The following is a 20,471-nucleotide window of genomic DNA, read 5'->3' on the forward strand; positions in this document are numbered from 1 at the left end:
CTATTTCCTTGGTTGGCCTCGTCTGGCCTGAACTGACTTGCTGTCTTTTTTTAATAGATGTACTACTTATTTTGTTTAAAGCTCAATTTCAACATCGTTGGCTTTGGTGCAATAAACATTGAAAAAGGATACTGTATAATTATCATTAATAACCACTTGATGGGCTGTCTGCAAATGGTTTCACATAGTGGGGGGGGATAAAAGAGAGCAAGCGAGCACTGTGAGCAGAAACATGTCAGGATAGAGATAAACATGCTCATTCTCTCTTGTTAACTGTACTTTTTTGTTTTAGTTCCTCTCCCTGTCTTTATGTCTCAGTCTCCATCTCAGTCTCTCTTCCTCAGTGTTAGTTTTTCTCCCTCTGTCTCCTTCAGTGTAATTTCTCTCTCTTTCCCCCTCAGTCTCAGTTTTTCTCTTTCCATCACGCTCTCTCTCCCTGGCCTTCAGAATCAATTTTTTACTATCAATGCTAGCTTCTCTCTCTCTCCCATTGAATCACTTTCTCTCTCTATCTCTCTGCCCTTCCCTGTCACTTTCTCTCTCCAAGCTAATTTTCCAACATTGAAACTCATGCACAACGCTCACCTAAATTTCTGATGCGTGCTATCAGTGGGCAAGGATCCCCGCTTGAAGTGCAAAGTCAGAAAATGATTCTTTCATTGTCCCTTTCTTTCTATCAATTTTTTCACTCTTTGTCACAGTATCTCTGTTGCGTGTTTCTCAGTCTCTCCCAATTTCTTTCTCAAAAAGTTTCCCTCTTTTTCTGTCACACAAATAAATTTCCTCATGTAAAATGACTTTTTTCTCAATTTCTACTTTGAAACACAGGCTGAAAGCATACAAAGTTCAAATTTATCACAAACCAAATTCTTCAAGCGATTATTATAAAAGAGAGGAAATAATCAGAATGCAATGAAGTAATTATGAAAATCGTGGCATTGCTCTGATAATTTCCCACAATGAGCTGCTTCATTAGTTTCCAGTGTCTGCAGCCAGTTAGCGTGAAGCAGTGGGGGAGCTGATTAATACACCAAGCAATCTCTACCCTGAAATGCGGTATTTGAAAAGAAAAGAATCTTATTTTTATAAATAGAACACTGACATTTCAAATAATCATATCAGTTACATGCGCGAACAAAAAAGAAAGTTAATGTTCATTAAACTGAGGCCTTGAAGCCTGATCAGAACTTATTTAAATATCTACTTCTGTACCTCAGGAAAATTTGATTAATTCCTGTATTAATCTTATAATTTGAAGTAGATCATAATTTCCATGTTATTGTGTTTTTGCAATATCCAATCAGAAGTTTAGACTAGAGCTAAGTGTTGAGATTAATCTTACTGTTGAGGCCTATTATAGGGGGGCTGGGGAGAAAGATGAGGCAGGCTCCCCGCAGTGGTATCGCAGGAAGATCACTGTTTGTCATAGAAACGAAGGTTTCTACTGTATCATCTGTGCTGATTGAACTTACACTGGAATCTTGAACTTTAAATCCTTTGGGCAGAGTACTTAGAATAAGAACATAATTTTTAGGAATAGGAAAATATCATTAGGCTAATAAGTCCATCCCTTTGTGATAGATCTCAACCCCATCCACCTTCTCACCATATCCCTCAATTTCTTGATGTCCCGTGCCAGCTCCCAATTCCTAAAATTGCAGACAAATATCCTACAGGTATTGGGTGCCAAGTATTGGTTCAGTGGTAGCATTCTCACCTCTGAATCAGAGTTCATGAGTTCAAGCATAATTCCAGAGACTTAAGCACATAATGTAGATTGACACTTGTATACCATACTGAGAAAAGTGCTGTCTTTTGGATGAAATGTTAAACCGAGGCCCAGTCTGCCCTCTCAGGTAGATGCAAAAGATCCCATAGCACTATTCAAAGAGGAGCACAGGAGTTTTTTTGGTGTCCTTGTCAATATTTATCCCTCAAGCAACATCACTAAAACAGATTATCTGGTTATTTATCTTATTGCTGTTTATGGGATTTGCTGCATGCAAATTGGTTGCTGTATTTTCCATTACAACAGTGATTGCTCTTCAAAAGTACTTAATTGGCCGTGAAGTGCACTGAGATGTCCTGAGGTCATGAATGGCCCTATAGAAATGAAAGTTCTTTCTTTCTAATGCCTTATATGCAGCACTGCAATTGGGAGGTTTGCTTGCAGAACAAGAGTCAAGGGATAGTTCAGATGATCCTGGATCCTCCTGGATGTGTGTGAGGTCTATCTTAATTGTTTTATACCTACCCAGCTAACTTTTTCCACAATTATGTTACCCTTTGGGTGAAAAAAAAGGTTTTGCCTGTCTTCTCTTCATATTCCTAACTTCCTAATTTTTAGATTGTGTCCCCTGGTGACTGAACCTTTCTTCATAATGAACAATTTGCATGGATAAATTTTATTCATTTCCTTGATGGAATCATAGAAGCTTACAGCACATTTGATCCATTGTGTCTGTGCCAGTTCTTTTATAATCTTGAAAAAATCGGTTTGGTCACGTCAAAATCCAAAGGAAACAAGCCCAACTTCTCTAAATTTTCCTCAAATTCCTGATATCCTGAATCATCTTTGTTGTTTCATCTCCTTATCATCTCAGGGGTAATAATCTTCTTTTTATGACTATAAAACACTGGTTCGGCCACAACTGGAGTATTGTGTTCAATTCTGGGCACCGCACTTTAGGAAGTGAAAGATGTGAAGGCCTGAGAGAGGGTTCAAAAAAAATTAACTTGAATGGTTCCAGGGATGAGGGATTTCAGTTAGATGGATAGGCTGGAGAAGCTGGGGTTGTTCTCCATAAAGCAGAGAAGGCTAAGAGGAGATTTAATAGAAGTGTTCAAAATCATGAAGGATTTTGATAAAGTAAATAAAAGAAACTGTTCCCATTGGTGGAAGGGTCAAGAACCAGAGGACACAGATTTAAGGTTATTGGCAAAAGAACCAAAGGTGACATGAGGAAAAACTTTTTTACGCAGTGAGTAGTTATGATCTGGAATGCGCTGCTTGAAAGGGTGGTGGAGGCAGATTCAATTGTGGCTTTCAAAAAGGAATTGGATAAATACTTGAATGGAAAAAAAATTGCAGGGCTACAGGGAAAGAGCAGGGGAATGGGACTAACTGGATTGCTCTTACAAAGAGCCGGCACAGGCTCGATGGGCCGAATGGCTTCCTTCCCTTGCTGTAACCATTCTATGATTCCAGATGGCCAGAACTGCACACAGTACTTCAGAATGTGATATCAGACATGGATGTGTCACTAACTGTCAGTGTCAAAAGTGTATTTTGCACACACAATTGCAATAATTCTGTACTCACTAGCAATGCCTGGTAACACCTCAGGCTCTATGTCACAGAAAACAATATTATAGAAGATTCTGCATCAATACAGACAAGCAAGCATGGAACGGAAGAGGCATTTGGCTCATAAAGCCTGGTCGTTCAACACACCATGTACAATCTAATCATAGATTCCACCTAACTAATTATTTCCTGAGGGAAATTTTAGTGTAAATTCTCGGTGATCCCTAAAATTTAGTAAACAAAATTTCAAAATATTTTATCCATCTTCACATTTCCACTATGCAACCTTGGTCTACTTTCATAGAAACAATGTTATCCCCACTCTGGCCCCAGCAGCACAGAAACCAATGGGGCAGATTTTCCTGATCTTGAGCCTAGGCATGTTGGGTTGACCGGGCACAGCACATAGAAGAAAACCATGTATGGAAAATCGGCCGGGCTCTCCTTACTGACATACAATCTTCTCTGCCTGATTTTACTCTATACACTATGTCCAGGTGATCGAATACACCCAAGTTCAGGAACTGGAAAATCTGTCCCATTGTTGTGTCCAATAGATGCTTAAAGGGCTATATCTATCCCTATAAGCACCTAATTATTGCCAATGAGATATTTATCTAGCTCCTTTTTGAAGGAGGTAATCAACAGCATTAACTGATTTGCTGGGAGTATCTTCCACACCTCCACTACCATAATGGAGGAAATAAAATCTTCTAATCTCTAGCCTTGCATAAGGCTTTTGTACTCATGTGCTGGGCTCACAATACAGATTACATACACTGCTTTCATCTGCATTATCCACACCTATCTTCATTGTAAAGTCCTGGACTAGTCTTCCCTCACTCTTCTTCTTGAAAAGAATGCCAACATCAGAAGAGCTTACTTACTGTACCGGTGTAACATTTGTGCATTTCCCACTATAACTCTCCTGTGATCTCTCTATGTAACACCGACAGTAGAGTGACAATTTGTGCCAAATTATAGGCAATTTTGTGTGTCGACCCATATCCACTAATGTTTGGATTGAGTCTCCCAAGATCCATTTTAATTTGGACCCTTACACCTGGAGAGAGAAGGCTTTAATTTTATCTGTCTAGGCTGGGTTCAATGTCAGGTCCCAGAAGACAGCGAGCTCACTCACTGCACCATTCAATTCTAAATATCTGGTATATAATACATAAAACATTAGAATACATGATCAGGTTGTGAGTGGATCATTCACTTTAGCCCATTGTGTACTGTACATGTATAAAAGCTGAAACTAAGCAATGCACGAGCTATACACTACCAGATGGGAGTGACTTGTTCCCTTTCACCTGGTATGTGATGTATATGTATAGGTGCTGACACTGAAAAACACAAGCTATATAGTACCAGAGGGGAATCAATCATTTCCTTTTACCCGGTTTTACTACAAAGGGTAAATTCCCCAGCAGGGAGCCTCACTCAAAGGGAGTATAGATCAGAAGATGGGTCTACATTGTTGTATTTCTATCTCCAAACCGTTCTTCCCTGTGAGTGCAGGATCTTTGTATTTACCCATACATGTACAGGAACTGCACAGTATCAAACCAGCAGTGAATCATTCCCTTGTACTTGGTTTGTATTGTACATGTACAGGAGCTGACACTGAGATACATACAAGCTGTATAATATCAAACGAGTGAAAATTAAGTGCAATCATTCAGTGTAAAGTGAGATTGAACTGAAAAGAGAGGGGCTGATTCCATTGCCTTCTTCCTGGGCAGGCTATTGAGGTACTTTGATATTGTGGATAGTCCTGATGATCAGGTGTTATACTTTTCTTTAAAAACAAAATGCCAAGGATAACAAATGAATTTAATAGGCAGCTCTCAATGATAAACTTGTGTCACTCTTGTATGGGTCTCTGTTTGAAACCAGTCCACAACAGCATTGTCACATTTTTCTTTTTAGCTGTAATTCGATTTTTGTCTACTGCAAGCTATTCCAGACACAAGAGATGTTTAACGTGTAATGTTACTGTTGATTAGGAGGAGAGTTATTTTGGTACTGCTTCTGTTGATGTAGAACAGAGCAGTCTGCAAACAAGAAAAATAGAGGAAATCATTCTGGAATGTCACAGAAAGCCTGGGCCATGCTTCCCACCCTTGACTGTTAAGGCCTCTGGTCTCTGTGAGCTTTGAACAATCTTCATTACAAATCCAGACTAAGTCTGATTAGTAGACTCACTTTGTGTTCAATGAGAAACCTGTTTTATCAAAGCAAAGTTTTTTTGTGGTGAATGACACTGTTTGTTTCCCCTCCATTTTCTCTGCCTCTTCTGATCCTTGCAGGAGCACAGTTTTACAGACACCAGAAGCCTCTAATCCTGCACCCAAGTGGCCATTTGTCATGTGTGGGTCTAGACACTTGGGGTCAGTTCAGGCTGGACCTAGTTGCAGTACTCTGGGCCAGGTAGGGACCTGGTTGCTGTACTCAGGGCCATGCAGGGAGCTAACTGTTACAATTGGGGTATAAGTCAGCAGGGATCTGACTGCTACACTCTGGGTAGAGCAGAATGGGGTTTGAAATGGAGTTGGAGATACAGTACTCAGGATAGGTGTCAATGGGAGGGAGTGAATGGAGTTCCACCTGGAGCTGGAGCACTTGGGGTGGAGGAAGGGTATGAAGGGAGCAAAGACCAGGCGAAGTAGGTAAAAGTCCTGGGGAAGCGGATTAACTGAGGGGGGAATGGGAAACTATAATGGGTTGAAAATGTTTTCTAACAATATGATTGTTCTATGATGTCATTTGGTTGGCATGGACCAACCAAAGCTCATTACGATCATACAATATTACAGACACAAAAGAGCTTTAATGACACTGATGGATCGACAGGGTCAGACTGATCAGGATGCTGGCTGCTACATTCAAGGTAAGCACAGTGTTTAATAGGGCAGTGTAGAGGGAACCTTATTCTGCATCTAGCTCATGCTATCCTTGACCTCGGAGTGTTTGATGCTGACAAACAGGGTGAAAAAGTTCCCCAGCATTGACACCGCTCATCTCACTGAGTATAATGTAAAATAGAGAAAGTCGACCGGAAAAAGCATTTTCAAGGTATTCTGCGGTAGGTTTGATTATTTTTAAGTTTTACATTACAAGTTATATGCAATGCAAATAAGAGGAGATACCGTCTCTCAAAAAGAGAACTATTGAGAGGTCAGTAAAGTTAAGTAGTTTTTCAGTGACTAGTTTCCTCTCACCAGAATTCTCTCCATTAAACATTCTCGGTTTGTTGATCCTGCGGATATAAAGAAACTCGGGGAAAAGGATTGTTGACTTTGGTGCAAGGCTGCAGCCTGAAGCGCTGGAGCCTGTCAGCCAAGATAAATAAATAAATCATATTTTAAACCAATTTACCCAGGGAAATGTTCACACGAGATGAGGACAGAAAAGAATGAAAAAAATCTAGTCGCTGGTTCCTGTGACCCTGGCTCAGGCTGTTAGTTCCATTTTGTATATAATTGTTTCAGATGGTGCTTTGTGTGCCTGTATTTATTCCGTCTTCAGTTGGCGACATGCCAAAGTGAGCCTCAAGTCAGCATGGCTGTAGACTCACACTGTGGACAGTCCATTTATTGAGTAGACTGTCTGGAAGTTTCCAAAATATAAGACAGCAAAAGTCTGTTTTTAAAGGAGAAATTTGGTTATTAAGGTTTTCAGTGAATTTTCATCAGCAGCAAAGCAAATCACAGAACAAAAGCTATGATCTCCCCACACCCTTCCCCCCCCGCCCCCCCACTCCTGTACTCTATCCAGCTCTCTGTCCAGTTATGGACATGGCATAAGGTAGTGACCTTACCCCAGAGCTCTCTGACCACACAGTGTAAATCCTACAAGCTCTGTTGGTGGATTGCAAAATGTGGTGCCTATATGGCTGAGAGCTGCATTTTGAAATGGTCAACTTTTGGACCCTGGTAGAACCTGTGGGTACAAGCCCGGGTGAACTTCATTTAACTTCAATGTTTATGTCTATTGGGTCCCATGCTGAATGTTACGACTTACAGAAAGGCTTTGGCCACAGCATGCTCTTTACCCAGATAAAATGGGTGCAAGACAACTAATTGGAATAATTATTGAAACAAGATTCCTTGGGGGATGAAATTCGACTTCGGCAATAGAATAAGATGGGCGATAGCGTTGCCCATTTTACATCCTGTCAGATTTTCTCTTCCAATGATGCTGCTTGCCTTTTGCCACGATGTGCCCTGTTGGAGCTGCTTTTATTGGTTGGGTTCCCCTCTTCATACAATGTTGCTGGTGATTCCATGGTGTTCAAGTCTGACGTTTTCACCCATGGTACACATCATTTAGCAGATAACCAGTGAGCAATAACCAAGGAAATAAAGCACACGCACTCACACACTCTGCTTTTCATCTTACCATTTTACCAACAAACACACAAAAAAGCTTAAAGTACACTGCTATAAATCGCAGAGGCAGCTAAGTTGAATAAAAACTGACGTTAGCTTAGAGCAATTCCCATGTAACACGAGAGTACTGCGCAGGGGCATTGGAAACTGCAGATGCAGCCATTTAAAGACCATAGAATGGCTGAAGATTTCAGCAGTAGCTTGGGGGTGGTGGGGGGATGATGGGGAGGGGGCAGCAGTTAAGTAGTGACCAATTGGGATTTTGTGGCAGTTGTAAAACATGTCGTCAAGTGGAGGACTTGGCAGAGCCACCCATAGAAAGAAGCATGGCAAGACAAAGAGGCAGAAAATTAGAGTACTGAATTTTAATGAGGCCAACCTATAAACCCTGCTAGATGAGATGCAGCAAAGGAGAGAAAGATTGTTGGGTGCCCACAAAAAGGTGCCTCTCGCATGCCATGCGGAGGGAGGTGGCATTTATTGCCACCTCTCATAGACCAGTTCCTGGAAAAGTTCAATGACCTGATAAGTACAGGCAAGTTAATACATCAGTCACTTTGCCTTTTCCTGCTTGAGCACAATGGGCACTAGCGTACTGTTCACCCTCTCAAATTATTAGCTGCAAAGTTACCTTTCACACTGCATTGTGGTGAAAGGCTTCACTAGCTCTGGATCTGACAATATATGTGTCACCATCTCTTCTAACAGAATGCAGAACCTTAAAGACCCTTGCTCCACTGACATCACGAGATCTATTACATCAGCTGACTAATGCCATCTGAGAGACATCCCTCAAATGCCAAACCTGATCTAATTCCCTCAATCTTGATACAGAGAAAACTTGTGCATAATGCCTGTAAAGGGCAGGGCACCAGAGAGGGCATTTCAGATATCAGAGAGTTGAACCTTACAAGAAGCAGGCCACAGAGTTGCGGGGGTGACACTCTGGTTTAGCCATGGGAGATGGTGACATTGGCGGGACAGTGCAGGTGCCAGGTTAGTGAGTGCTGACATACATAGTCACCATGGCATTCATGTGAAGCAGCACACTGTCAGAATCTTTCACAATCTTCTTTCTCCTGCATTACTCATTCATACTGTATGTCTTCCTTTCCTAGAGACCATCACAGCAACAGGGTACAGAGGATGATGATGTTGAGGAGGATCAGCAGGAGGGCAGAAATGTCATCCTCATTAACTATGAGGGTGACAATGACAGTGAGAAAAAAGGTTATTTTACTTGATGAGGAGCAGGATGCTGAGTAGAGGAATGCACAGAAGTCTCTGGAGCGACGTTTTGCCCCGTGTTTCTCTACTGCAACCTCTCCCCTATGTATTGCTTTTTTCCTACCATGCTCCACGTTAGTTACCATCACCCGGGGGATTTAGATAGTGTGAATGGGGATGTTGTACCAGGTGATTTACTGAGCATGATGGAGCCAGTTGGGGATTTAGTTGTGAACTTTCCTAGCAAGCTTTCTGCTGGTAATTAGAATGCTGGATAGCAAAATGTCCACTAAGTATTACGTCTGTGCAGCTTAGGATCAGTTGGTGCTTTCTCCACCACAGAAGCAGACTGTATCTAAGATGACATCATTCTGCATACCAGCTATCAAACCTTGGGAGCCAGAATGCGGGCTGGTGTTTCTCAGGTTTTCAGGATCTGATAGCTGCCATTAGACCAGCAATCCTGCTAATGTGTGGGGACACAATCCAGGGCTCAGTGCAATGGTGATAGCTGGAGGTGACCTGCAAGAGGCTGCCATTTTTTAGAACAGATGTACATGCCAATTATTTGGTCTTCCCCCTCCGAGCACTGCTCAAGTGGCATAAAAGAGGCGACACCAGACTACCCAGACACATGCTCCAGAAATGCAGCCAGCAGCAGCTCCCTCAGAGGAGCAAGCTGCAATGAGAGAAGGGCCACTTCAGCCCCGTGAGCCTTTTGTAGCACAGGACAGCCAACCACCTTACACAATACTGTTCCTCAGGTTACATCTTGAACAAGTGTTAGAATAGGAGAAAGAAAGACATGTGTAGTCACCCACCAGAAGCACGATGTCATGAAGGAGTAGGATGGCTTATGGCCATTTTTACATCCATTTTATATATCCATGTCCAGGTCTTTTTGGATGGTAAAGTTGTTCAGGGCAGAGCAAACCAAAATATCTGGGATACATGATCGGGAGCATATTCCTGATCCATCAAGGTCTGTAGTGTCACTTTGCCCGGTCTCCTCACCCTGGGAACCTAAAGGAAATGAAAAGGAGTAAGATTTACAATGCATCCCTCAGACAATGGCTTCCAAGACAGGTAAGATCATAAGACATTTTGTGCATCTTGCAGCTGCTTTACAAACATAGCCTGTACTAAATAGATTTAGAAAAGCAGTCAGTATATAAAGGATTATAATAACTGGAGGATATTTATCGTCGACAGATTCTCAACAAAAAGGGCAAGGATTGAATCCCGTCAGCTGTTTCAGCACGGGTAGCTCACCACATGTCCTGGTTCTCTCTGAATGATTGTAAACAGCCTTAGCCTGTAAGCAAAACACATTTATGAAAGTGTTAGCAAATCGCTGAGCAGGAAACAGCACCCTTGTGTCCTAAGCACTTCCCTACCTGTGCCAGGCATTTTCACATTAGCTTGCATTGAGTTTTTTCCTGCCAGACTCTTTTGCAGTGACCTGTGAAATGCTATGTACATGGTATTATTGTTCCCCTACTGCAAATATGCCATGCAGCTTCTTTTGAATGAAGTGATTTACATGCTTTGTATGAAGGAAAAATATGCATATACACAAAGGTGCCTACACTGACCGTGGCATTTTTCTATTGCTGACAGGAACATCAGACTTGGGAGACTGCAGTACCCAGGCACCTACCTCTCTCAATGCAGCTTGCACCTGAGATTTTACAGGTGGTTGCTCTTTGACACCAAACCTTCCTACATTGCAGCAACAGCTCCAAAAATTCATTACTGAAAGAGGGAGTCTTTAGAGCCACTCTCATTGCACATATGGTGCTGCCAGCTCTCTCACACCTTTCAACCTCCAGCAGAACAATTACAGGCAACTTCCTTTTAAAATTGAGCAACAGCCCTTAAGAGCTGCTGGCTTGCCATATTTTGCAATTGGCAGCCAACCAGCTGTCAGGCTAGAGTCCCTGTATATATTTTCCACATGCAGGGAGCCTATTCAAATGAAGGGGAGGGGGCTAACCTCACAAATTCCAGACCTCAGTGTCCACTGACTCTAGTTCCAGCACATTGTACAATCAGACCTGGTGTAGCGTCATAAGGCCAGATATCCTCTTTGGCACAATCGTAGCTAGAAGTGCGCTGGAGCAGGATTTCTGCCCATCCAACTTTACAGCAGCACTGACCTTGCCAAGGTTTCCGGCTCAGCCTAATTAAAATATTCTGTGCAAGGTCCCAGCTTTGTCAACACCACTGATTGGGAGCTTGCCCATTTGGAGTGGGGAATGACATGCTGCTGCAGGGTCCAAATGCCTGAAGTGGGGGAGGAGGAGTAATGGAAGCCCCACACCATAAGGCACAAAGGTAAATGGTGAAGCAGTTGTCAGCAGCAAAAAATAAAAAACTGGAATCTTCAAAATTGGCTGAGATGATACCTTTCATAACACTTGCTGAACCCTTTAAATGTACTTACTCTTTACATTACCATCTAGCAATTCTGGATACCCATTTTATACTGCATAATGCTGGGAGAAGATCAGGGGGTGGGTGCCAGGGAGATCGGGGGAGGGATGGGGAGAAGATCGGGGTGGGGGCTGGGGAGGAGATCGGAGGGGTGTGCTGGAGGAAGAGATCGGGGTGGGGGGTGCTGAGAACAAGATCAGGAGTCTGAGGAAGAGATTGGGGGACCAAGAAGAAGATTGGAGGTCGCTGGAGGTTGGGTGAGGAATTGGAGGTAGGTGGGGTCCACCATGTGTGGGGGGGGAATTTCACCACCTGGGGGGAGGTCATCATCGGGGTTGGGGGGTGCGGTCAGCCAATTGTGGGGGTCCCGTCGGCCAGTTGGGCTTGTTGGGCCAGGATGAAGCACTCCTGCTCCTCAGGGCCCACAAGCAGGGAAATAAAGGCACTCACTTCATGATCCAGCCCTTCCCGCCTGCTTTCACCTGATGTGAATCGGAAGCGATGGGAAATCCAAACAGGTAAGGTTAAATTCATTTTGTTATTCCAATACACAAAACATTAAGGGTGCTAAATTGGGCTGTGTAGCGCCTGTTGTTACGGCGCTACGCGGCATCTCGAACATTCAAGATGGCACCTTGGCTGCGCACGCACGTTTCCAACATGATGTGCGCCCGACGTCATCTTGGTCTAGGAGTTAGCACATGTGCAAATACCGAACGCCGGAAGCATGTAAAGTAAGGAGAAAATGGATACAATCAGTGTGCAACGCTGATTTAAAGTGATAGACGCCATTTTGGCACTCAACTCAATGCACAGTCTTAACCATGACCATCTGAATGTGTCTTAGAGTGCCTGGAGGACCCCCCACCAGCACTAGTTAAAGGGACCATGCAGGATTTACAGGTTAGTTGATGGATTATTGCTTTTAGCTGCCGATACATTTGTAACTGTTTTTGGAGGTCTCCTATACTTGAATACTAGGATGAGGGTACATAGCTTAACATTTAGAGCCAGGACGTGCAGGAGTGAAGTTAGGAAACCCTTCTACACGCAAAGGGTGGGAGAAGTTTGGAACGCTTTTCTGGAAATGGCAGTTGATGCTAGCTCAGTTGTTACTTTTAAATCTGAGATTGATAGATTTCTGTGAACCAAGGGTATTAAGGGAAAAGGGGCTAAGGTGGGGATATGGAGTTAGGTCACAGATCAACCATGATCTCAGTGGATGGCGGAACAGGCTGTTGCAAGGGTGAGAGGAAGCATCTGATTGGAAGAATTGAATACTGATGGAAAGAGTTTGTTGGTAGGTGGATGATGGGGTGTAGTGTGTGGAGCAGTGGATGCGGTTTGTCGTGCAGTTGGTAGGAGACACCACTTGACAGTTGACCTCACTCACCTCAACCACTCGTGTCAAAGCATTGAACTTCTTCCTGCACTGCATCCATGTTCGTGGTGCTGTGCGCCTGGCATTGACTTTGTCCCCCGCTGCCTCCCACTGCCTTTTGGCCATATATCTGGAGGGCCTCTTGCCGCCCCCTTCCCCTCCCACCCACCGCAGACATAGGATGTCCTTCCTTCTGTCCACCTCTTTCTCCAAGGCCTCTAGTGCCTCAGCAGAGGACCTTGGTGCATGCACTCTCGCAAGCCTGGTACAAACTCAGATTGGCAGATTGGTAAGGTTCGGCATGCAGATTGGAGGATGTGGGATTTAGTAGTGCGCAATCTTTATTCAATGTTTTAACATAACTCATCAGTGTGTAAACATAGGGGCAGGACCTGCATCTGTGTTTTACGTGTGATATCTTATCTCCGTTCAGACTCCGTGCAGACTGCAGACTATTATTTTTAGCAAATAACAGGTACCGGCTACCTTTAAGAGATTTGAAGCGACATCCTCCCTTTAAGAGATTGGGGCTCCCTTACTGGTGGAAAGTGCGAATTGCATTGAATCAACATGCAAGGCCTGGATTTCAATGCAGCTTGACAGTGAGTACTGAGGCCAGATGAAGTTGTCGTCCTGCCTGCGCAGGGGCCATTGGATGCGGGTTAATAGCAGATCATGCTATCTATGCCCAATAATGGGCCCTATTGAATTTTTCCCCCGATATTGATAGATTAGGTGAATGGGCAAAACTGTGGCAAATGGAATTCAATGTAGACAAATGTGAGGTCATCCACTTTGGATCAAAGAAGGATAGAACAGGGTACTTTCTAAATGATAAAAAGTTAAAAACAGTGGATGTCCAAAGGGACTTAGGGGTTCAGGTACATAGATCATTGAAGTGTCATGAACAGGTGCAGAAAATAATCAATAAGGCTAATGGAATGCTGGCCTTTATATCTAGAGGACTACAGTACAAAGGAGCAGAAGTTATGCTGCAGCTATACAAAACCCTGGTTAGACCGCACCTGGAGTACTGTGAGCAGTTCTGGGCACCGCACCTTCGGAAGGACATATTGGCCTTGGAGGGAGTGCAGTGCAGGTTTACTAGAATGATACCCGGACTTCACGAGGAGAGATTACACAAATTGGGGTTGTATTCTCTGGAGTTTCGAAGGTTAAGGGGTGATCTGATTGAAGTTTATAAGATATTAAGGGGAACGGATAGGGTGGATAGAGAGAAACTATTTCCGCTGGTTGGGGATTCTAGGAGTAGGGGGCACAGTCTAAAAATTAGAGCTAGACCTTTCAGGACCGAGATTAGAAAACATTTCTGCACACAAAGGGTGGTAGAAGTTTGGAACTCTCTTCCGCAAACGGCAATTGATACTAGCTCACTTGCTAAATTTAAATCTGAGATAGCTAGCTTTTTGGCAACCAAAGGTATTAAGGGATATGGGCCAAAGGCGGGTATATGGAGTTAGATCACAGATCAGCCATGACCTTATCAAATGGTGGAGCAGGCACGAGGGGCTGAATGGCCTACTCCTGTTCCTATGTTCCTATAAGTACCTCAAGTATCTCAATGAGGTACATTGCCCTTTTAACTATCAGCCCACCAGATTTAAGTGGGGGCGTGGCTTCCTGGTGTCTGCTCTCCACACGCAGATAAACCTGCCGAGGTTAAACCCAGAAGTAGGCATGTTGGAGCCAGGATGCCATCCCACTCTGAAAGCTAAGTATTTTTACTCCCCACCCGCCCCCAACCCACCTGTTCCTGGGGGTTAAAATTTACGCCTATGAGAATGTTTAGGGACAGGAAAAGGCTAATAGATGAAACAAGCCTATCTCTTTATCAGAGATCAATCCATTCATCTGGCAGCTCATCATATCCTTCATATGGTTCTCTCTCCAGAAATGTATCTAATTGTTTCTTGAATCCAGCTATAATGTCTGCTTTAATAAACTTTCGTTGGTTTCTTATCCCACAATTCTATTACTCTGTGGATGAAAAGTTCAGCTGTACTTTCTTATCGTTAACCTACCCATCTTTAGCTTTTTAACAAAAAATGCATTTTAATCACTGGGGACGAGACAACACTAGGATTCTAGGGGGACATGACAGGAATTACTGCATTTTATCAAAACACTTATCTGTAAACAGGAAGGAAGTGGGAAAGGACATAAGAGAATATGAGAGAAAGAGAAAGAGAGCATGAGAATTCAGGTTTCCTCTTAATATCTCATTAACAAGCTGCAGTGATTCTAAAGCTGGGATATTAGAGGGTGTGTGAAACAGAACAGGCCGCATAGAGTTCTGCGAAGGGTCCCTGCCTGAAATGAAGCCTTGTTTCTTTACAGACAATGTGTATTTAAATAGAATCTACAGTACAGAATCAGGCCATTTGGCCCAACTGGTCTATGTTGGTGTTTATATGGCCATCCCCACACCTCCACTACTCGCCTTTAAACAGCCACCCAACCTCAAACAAACCATCGTTCGCAGCAAATTACCCAGCCTTCAGGAGAACAGCGTCCACGACACCACACAACCCTGCCACAGTAACCTCTGCAAGACATGCCAGATCATCGACACAGATACCACCATCACACGAGAGGACACCACCCACCAGGTGCACGGTTCATACTCCTGTGACTCGGCCAACGTTGTCTACCTCATACGTTGCAGGAAAGGATGCCCCAGAGCATGGTACATTGGCGAGACCATGCAGACGCTGCGACAACGGATGAACGGACACCGCGCAACAATCGCCAAACAGGAGGGTTCCCTCCCAGTCGGGGAACACTTCAGCAGTCATGGACATTCAGCCACCGACCTTCGGGTAAACATACTCCAAGGCGGCCTTCGAGACACACGACAACGCAAAATCGTCGAGCAGAAATTAATAGCCAAGTTCCGCACCCATGAGGACGGCCTCAACCGGGATCTTGGGTTCATGTCACACTACACGTAACCCCACCAGCGAACAAATGTTATCTGTTTTTAATATAACGGGTCATTGACTGTCTTCGTTCTGTCTCTCTCTCTTTTTTTGGGGGGGGATTGTATATTCAGTGGCCTTTTAGATGACACCTTTCTGTCTGCTCACTGTGATTGCCTTGGCAACGGGCAGTAATCACCAGGCTTTGTTATGTGATCTTAAAATGCGAAGGATTCGAAATTGTCATTTCCACACCGCCTGAGGAAGGGGAAAGCCCCCGAAAGCTTGTGGGATTAAAAATAAAATCGTTGGACTATAACTTGGTGTTGTAAAATTGTTTACAATTGGTGTTTATACTTCACACATGCCTTCTCCCACTCTAATTACCTCTTCCCATCTAGCCTACTATCCCTCTATTCCCTTCTCCAGCATCTTTTGTTTTTATTTCAGATTGCTAGCATTTCTTTTTATTCTCTGGCCAGACTTCTGCCTCCTAGGAGGACATGACAGGTATCACCAATGCAACTAACTTCACTGCATGGAAAGCACTGTGGGAGCTGCACTCCTGGGCTAACGAGGTATGTCAGCTTCAAGCAGACAGAACTATTGTATTTCTTTACTGTTTAGCTGAATGGGTTCATTCTTTCCAGACTTTTCTGGATGGCTTTTCATTCCTGTGTGTATACAGGAAAATTCTAACCATAGTCTAGGAATGTTGCAATACCCACTATCAATTAATGTCCATGCAGCATGTACACACGTGTGTGTGTGTGTGTGTGTGTGTGTGTGGAGAAGGGATCTGGGTTGTATAGAGTTCCAACCTGCATATGTCAGACAGGTATTTCCCCCATGTTTGTGGAGGAGATGGTTGCATTTTGCCACAGATCTGCCCACTTCGACCCACTCCCTCCCTCTCTCATGCCAATTCCAGGATGGCTCTCTGCTTTACTCTGACCCTGTCCCTTCCTTCAAAAAGGATGTAGATGCTTTAGAAAGAATTCATAGAAGAGTGACTAGGAACACTCCAGGCCTTAGGTACAAAGCAGAAAGGTCTTTTGTTGCAGGAAAGAAGATTGAGAAATGATAATGATTAAATAATGAAAGGGATAAATAAGGTGCAGTAAGCAAACTGTTTAACTTGAACAATCAACATGGACTAGAAAGCACAAGTACAACATTCACAAGCCTCAAGCAGGAATGGAACATGAGGACATAGCCAGATGTCCTCTTGAGTGGAGCACAGAGCTGTGTATGTGCTGGATGAATTGAACAGAGGGGCACATAAGTAGAGGTGCATAAATATTAGACGGATGATTTTCTTTTCTCTCCCACCAGGGCACAAGGCTGATGCGACCTGGGACTGACCATTTGCAGGTTCAAGATGACTAAAGATATGGAGATTAAAATGAAACAGGTAAAGGAGGCTTATGACAAATGTATGGTTCATAATACAATGGAGAATCAAGCTAAATATAGGAAGTACAGAAGAGATCTAAACAAGGGAATAAGGGGTGCAAGGAGAGAGTATGAAAATAGATTAGCAGCTAACATAAAAGGAACCCAAAAGTCTTTTATAAACATATAAATAATAAAAGGGTAGTCAAAGGAAGGGTGGGATTGATTAGGGACAAAAAAGATCTTCTTGTGAAGGCAGAGGGTATGGTTGAGGTTCTAAATGAATACTTGGCATTGGTCTTCACTAGAGAAGAGGATGCTGTCAATGTAGCAGTAAAGGAGGAGGTAGTAGCGATATTGGATTGGATAAAACTAGATAAAAAGGAGGTACTTAAAAGATTGGCAGTACTCAAAGTTGAAAAGTCACCCAGTGCACATGGGATGCATCCCAGCTTACTGAGGGAAGTAAGGGTAGAAATTGCGGAGGCTCTGGCCACATTCTTCCAATCCTCCTTAGATATGGGGGCGGTGCCAGAGGACTGGAGGATTGCAAATGTTACACCCCTGTTTAAAAAAGGAGAGAGGGATAAACCCAGCAATTATAGGCCAGTCAGTCTAACCTTCGGTGGGGAACCTTTTAGAGACAATAATCGGGACAAAATTAATTGGCACTTGGAAAAGTATGGGCTGATAAATGAAAGTCAGTCCTGATTTGTTAAAAGAAAATCATGTTTGACTAACATGATTGAGTTCTTTGGCGAAGTAATGGAAAGGGTTGATGACGGTAGTGCAGTTGATGTGTATATGGACATTCAAAAGGCATTTGATAAAGTACCACATAATAGACTTGTTAGCAAAATTAAAGCTCATGGGATTAAAGAGACAGTGACAGCGTGGATACAAAATTGGCTAAGGGACAGAAAGCAGAGAGTAGTGGTGAACGGTTGTTTTTCAGACTGGAGGGAAGTATACGGTGGTGTTCCCCAGAGGGCAGTATTAGGACCACTGCTCTTTTTGATATATATTAATGACCTGGACTTGGGTATAGAGGGTATAATTTTAACGTTTGCAGATGACACGAAACTCAGAAATGTAGTAAACAATGTGGAGGGTAGTAACAGACTTCAGGAGGACATAGACAGCCTGGTGAAATGGGCAGACACATGGCAGATGAAATTTAATGCAGAGAAGCGTAAAGTGATGCATTTTGGTAGGAAGAATGAGGAGAGGCAATATAAACTAAATGGTACGATTTTAAAGGGGGTACAGGAACAGAGAGACCTGGGGGTGTACGTACACAAATCTTTAAAGGTGGAAGGAGAAGTTGAGAAAGCTGTTAAAAAGGCATATCGGATCCAGAGCTTTATTAATGGAGGCATAGAGTACAAAAGCAAGGGAGTTATGCTAAACCTTTATAAAACACTGGTTATGCCTCAGCTGGAGTATTGTGTCTAATTCTGGGCACCACACTTTAGGAAGGATGTCAAGGCCTTAGAGAGGGTGCGAAAGAGATTTACTTGAATGGTACCAGGTATGAGGGACTTCAGTTATGTGGAGAGGTTGGAGAAGCTGAGGTTGTTCTCCTTAGGGCAGAGAAGGCTAAGAGGAGATTTGATAAAGTTGTTCAAAATCATGAACAGTTTTGATAGTTTCTCCTTAGTTACTCTGTTTCCAGTGGCAGAAGGGTCAGTAACCAGAGGACACAGATTTAAGATGATTGGCAAAAGAACCAGAGGTGATACGAGGAAACATATTTTTACGCGAGTTGTAATGATCTGGAATGCCTGAGAGGTTGGTGGAAGCAGATTCAATAGTAACTTTCAAAAGGGAATTGGATAAATACTTGAAGGGAAAAAAATTACAGGGCTACGGGGCAGGGGAATGGGACGAATTGGATAGCTCTACCAAAGAGCTGGCACAGGCATGATGGGCCAAATGGCCTCTTTTTGTGCTGTAACATACTATGATACTATGATTTCCTTAGACCCGATGTTCCCTTTCAAGTCTACACTTTAGCAGGAGCCTGCACCCAGAAGGGTGTGGGGAAATTCACATGCGGAAAAAAGCATTTTTTCTTTCTCACAGGTTAGTGATGTGTGGAACAAACTCACAGAGAAGGTATTTGATTTGGGGTCAATTGGCATCTTTAAAAGGGAGGTTGGTCAATGTCAGGGAGAGGGGAGATTGAAGATTAAAAGAGTGTTAACAAAACTGCTTGATTTTTTTTCAGGGAATATTGGGAAGGAACTAAAGGCCCAGTTTTAGCTCCCAGTGGGAGTCGTGCAGGTGAGGCCCGAGGCAGACAGTGACCCATCTGTCCCTCGCAGCATGAGGCCCAGGAGATTTTAAGTCATCTACATAGATGCACTAGCTGGCCAGCAGATGGGAGCGGGATTTTGGGTGGCAAGAGGTTGTCCCCAGGGACCCGAGGAAGGGTTCCTGGCACTCAGGTAAGTGATTAGGGGGGGTTGGGGTTAGGAGGGCCTTGTACTTAGGGAAGGTTGGCTGGGGCAGGAGAAGCCCATGGTTTCCTTGTGGGGCCCAGAGGAACATTATTACTCCTCCGAGCCCATAAAGAAACAAAAAAACATTGAAAATAATTTATCTTTCTGGGCCTCTTCTCGACAGCTTTTCCACGCAGGCCTTGGGTTAAAATTGCTGATGGGCTCCGATTGATTTGCATATTTAAGGACCCAGTAGCTTTCCACAGGGTGTCCCATTCGCCTGCTCAAAAAAGCAGGTTTAAATCACAACCCACTGGAAGGCAGTGGGATCGGAGGGGGTTAGTCACTGTGGTCATATTAACTGCACACCCATCCAGGTTCTACCAGCTGGGTAGAGTTAACATCTATCCTAGAAAGTGGAACACAAACAGAAAGACAGATAAGGACACAGATCTAATTAGAAAGTGGGACACAAAGGGGGTAATTTTAAACTCCAAGAACGGGTGGGATGGGGGCGGATGGGCAGTAAAAATAGTGGATTTATGGAGCAGGATTGCATCCCAGCACCAACGCGCCCACTTCCGGGGTTTGACCCAGGCGCGATTGGATGCGTGCGTACAACAGACACCCGTAAGTCCCGACCCCACTTAAAACCGACGGGCCGATACTTAAAGGGGCATTGTACCTCATTGAAATAGTTGAAGTACTTAATTTTTTGCGTATTACAACTTTAACCTTATCTGTTCGGGTTTCCCATTGCTTCCGATTCACATCAGGTGAAAGCAGGTGGGAAGGGCTAGATCCACGAGGTGTGTGCCTTTATTGCACTGTTTGTGGGCCTGGAGGAGCAGAAGTGCTTCATCCAGGTCCAACAAGTTCACCTGGCCGTCAGAACCAGGTAATCGGCTGCCCCCCAATGCTGGACCCCCCCCCACCGATGCTAGA

Source organism: Heptranchias perlo, chromosome 15, assembly GCF_035084215.1.
Source record: "Heptranchias perlo isolate sHepPer1 chromosome 15, sHepPer1.hap1, whole genome shotgun sequence".
Taxonomy (NCBI): Eukaryota; Metazoa; Chordata; class Chondrichthyes; order Hexanchiformes; family Hexanchidae; genus Heptranchias; species Heptranchias perlo.